This window comes from Macadamia integrifolia, unplaced genomic scaffold, assembly GCF_013358625.1.
Source record: "Macadamia integrifolia cultivar HAES 741 unplaced genomic scaffold, SCU_Mint_v3 scaffold2415, whole genome shotgun sequence".
Taxonomy (NCBI): Eukaryota; Viridiplantae; Streptophyta; class Magnoliopsida; order Proteales; family Proteaceae; genus Macadamia; species Macadamia integrifolia.
Window position 1 is genome coordinate 39,663 of NW_024868701.1, and position 3,829 is coordinate 43,491.

At 36.2% G+C, this 3,829-nt stretch overlaps 1 non-coding gene across 1 annotated transcript; it reads right to left on the minus strand.

Annotated features, from left to right (window-relative positions):
• Positions 1 to 2,393: 2,393 nt before the first annotated feature.
• Positions 2,394 to 2,500, minus strand: LOC122066485. The gene has a single exon (XR_006136369.1). It is a non-coding gene; the product is annotated as a small nucleolar RNA R71 (small nucleolar RNA).
• Between the last annotated feature and the right edge of the window lie 1,329 nt (positions 2,501 to 3,829).

Consider the following 3,829-nt stretch of genomic DNA (forward strand, 5'->3'; position numbering starts at 1 on the left):
TTATTCTTTTGATTATTCTTTTCGGGTCAGAAAAAGAATAATGGATCAGAACTGAATCTAACTGTAAAACCAGCCCATCTACAGTTGTCCCAAGGGTATAAGGAATATTTTAAATGCCAACAAGGATCGATGGACCACATCCTTAAGTGATTGAAGATTCATTTTTGGTAACAACAACTACCTAGCATAGTTGGTGAGTTGTGGTGTGCAAAATCCCTTGCTTATTAGGAGGTCTCAAGTTCGAACCGCTTAGCTGCCATTTTGTTGAGGTTAAGAAAAATTGGCCAAAGGGGATTTCTTACGCAAGAAGAGAAAGAAAAATAGATAAAGGGAGAAAAAATAGAAAAAAAATTTGTGTGAGATCTCTCTCCACATGTTTTCTCTCTTCTCTCTCTGCTTCATTAACAAAATAAAAAGAAAAATCTTTTTTTTTAGAAGCTAAAATCGTTAGCTTTCCTCCCCCATTCTCTATATAATAGAATTAACACAAGGGGAGGAGGCACTTCATTCTTCTTCTAGGGTTTTTTCTTAATTGCTCTATCTCTTTCTCTAGTTTTCTCTTTCTCTAGCTCTAGTTCTAGGTTTATGCTTTAAACACTTTTGCAAGTTATTTTTATTCAATTAATGCAAGCACTTTTGTTTTTGATTTAGTCTTTTATTTTTATTGTTTAAACAATTGAAGTTGTAATTTTCAAGTTCTAGTTCTAAGCTTAGTTCTAGGTGACAAGAATAAGCTATGAAGCATGTCTTTTAAGTTCAATTTTTTTCTTCAGATTTGTTTTCTCTAGTACTAGAAATTTCAGATTTGGTTTATTCCATATCTGGTTTTTAGTACTGGTAGTATCTCAAATCGATCAACTTTTCAATTCAAGGATTGAAGTTCAAGTAAGTAGGCTCCTTCAGTAGTCTTCTCTCCTCCCTCTCATTCTCTCTTCTGACTACCCTTTCTTTCTTAATTTAGGATTTTAATTTCAGTCATTACATTATTTCTATCCCTTTCTCCCAAGGTTCATGGCAAGTGTATGTGTTGGCTTTGCCCCTCCTAGCCATAGAACCATCATTTTATTATTTTTATTTTAATTGTCTCCGTTTCCCTAAAGCCAAGTAGAGTAACCCTTGTGTGATTGACTCTCTGGTCAAGTAGGGAAGCTCATATTATAATGCATCCCTCAAGCTAAGTAGATAAACCTACTTGTGAGTCTCTCTATAGCTTTATCCCCTTTTTTTACTTTATTTTTATTTTAGTATTTTTTTTTCCTTCATTGTTTTTCAATTGCATGGGGTGTTTATTTTTAGCTATTTATTTATTTAATTTTAATTACGTGGCTTGCGTATTTAAATTCTTAGATGATGAATGGTTAGGACGTTATTTTAGATATAAATGTTTAGGATGGTAATTAGAATTAGATCACAATCATTAATCAGTTCACTTTCGCATTATCAAAAGAAGCAAAAAAATAAAATGGCTGCTCTCCCTGTGTTCGACCCGTAGCTACACTGATCCGTACGCTTGCGGTTACATTTTAAAATCTCAAACAAGTTTTTGGCGCCGTTGCTGGGGAGACAGTTCCATGTTATTTTTCGCTTTCTTTTGGTAAATTGGAGTGCTTTGTTTGCTTTGTTTTGTTTTTCTTTTCTTTTATTGAATTCCTGAGAATAACAACTTGCAATAATAGTTGTATCGGTGGAGGTCGCCATGTCTCATAGTATGATAAAGATAGCTTTTGCCCTGTAGCAGTACCTCCGGAATTGGCCTGAGCAACCCCAGATCCCTACCGGTAAGCTCCCAAAAAGCCAAAAAAAATAAAAATAAAATAAAAATAAAATAAAAAAATCATAAAAAAAAAAAGTTTTGCTATCCATTCTTTTGTGATTGTCTTACTCTAGTTGTGGGTAGTTTTCTATTGCATGGGTGTTAGGTGGGTACATAATACTAAGAATCAGGTAGAAAGAAGAGATCCAACAAGTAATGACCATATATGTTTGTTCTCTTTAAAACCTTTCAATATGGGAGACCAACATCAAAACCGTTCACCTAAATCTTTGAAAGATAGGTTCTACCTTGCTAGAATAGCCCAACCTTCATGCATAGTTCTACCACAAGCCCAGGGCAATAATTTTGAACTCAAATCTCAATGCATCACATGTTGCCCCACTTCCATGGGCTGACCTCTAAGGATGCATACCTATTTCTAAGGGAATTTGAAGAGGTATGTGTTCTAATTAAGATCCAACAGCCTTCTGATGATGCTGTTAAGCTTAGGTTTATCACTTTTTCATTAAAATACCATGCTAAGAAGTGGTTATATGGGTTACCCACAAATTCCATAACCTCATGGGAACAGTTCACAGTTGTCTTCCTTAAGAAGTTTTTTCCAACTCACAAGACCAATAAGCTTAGAAGTGATATCCTTCAGTTTAGGCAAAAGCCTAATGAGTCCTTTTCCAAACTTATGGAGAGACTCAAAGATCTACTCCAAGAATGCCCTCACCATGGCCTAGACCTATGGCATTTATGTTAAATAATTTATGAGGGTATTGATTACCCAACTAAACAAATGATAGAGTCTATATGCCCTGAGGGATTCACATCCTTTACAGATAAAGGAAAGGCATGGGAATTCTTACTTGACTTAGTTGACAAAACCCGTGACTGGGAATCAACCTATGAGAGTGAAAGAACCATAGGAGAAAAAGGATATATTGTGGATGGGAGAGTAGCCAAGGAAGCCCATTTGGATAGCCTAATCAAGAAGATTGAGGCTATTGTTCATAGAGAGCCATCACCAGTCAATTTGGTTAAGATTTGTGCTTGGTGCCAGTCCCCTGGACATGTCATAGAAGAATGCCCCAACACCTCTGGGGACACTTCTAATGATAGTGTTAATGCCTTATACCAGAATAATCCATATAGTAACACCTATAATCTAGGAGGGAGAAAGGAACTTTACCCAGTCAACTAGAACCTAACCCTAGGCATCATCAGCCTGTTAGTTCACAAGCAACAACTAATGCATCACTAAATATAGTACAAGGTCAGATCCAACAAGGGCCCTCTAACCAATGTAACGTTGTTTATGCCCTTAGGAGTGGTAGAGAGTACCAAAAGAGCATTCATAAATCTTCCCCATCTATTACTCCTATTAACTCTCCTTTAGTTGAGAACACAAGTGTGCCACTTGTTCCAGGTTCTTCTGATGAACCTAAAGATTCTTTTGAAATTAAAGATGATTTGGTTGAGGAAACCAAAAATGATTCTTCTAAAAAAAGGGCAAATCCCTAACAGTCCTTATGTTCCTCTTGTCCCATTTCCTAATCACTTAGTAAACAAAAAGAAGATTGCTTCCATAGATAAAATTTTAGAAGTCTTCAAAAAGGTAGAAGTGAACATCCCACTTTCAGATGCCATATCCTGGATCCCCGCCTATGCAAAGGTAATAAAAGATTTATGTAGTAAAAAACGTATCACTAGTGTGCCCAAAAATAGCGTTCTTGACAGGTAACATTAGTTCCATAACTACTCAGCCTATAGCAACCAAGTATAAGGATCTAGGGAGCCCAACGATATCTTGTGTCATAGGCAACACCTACATTGAGCATGCCTTACTTGACCTTGGCGCAAGTGTGAATCTTTTACCTTATCATGTGTACAAACAACTAGGATTGAGAAAATTGAAAGCCACTGGAAATACTCTTTAGTTGGTAGATAGGTCTGTTAAGATTCCTAAAAGAATGGTTGAGGATGTCTTACTAAAGGTGGGGGAATTTATTTTCCCTATTATTTTTATTGTGTTAGATACCAAGCCCTTCTCAACTAAGGATGAGATCC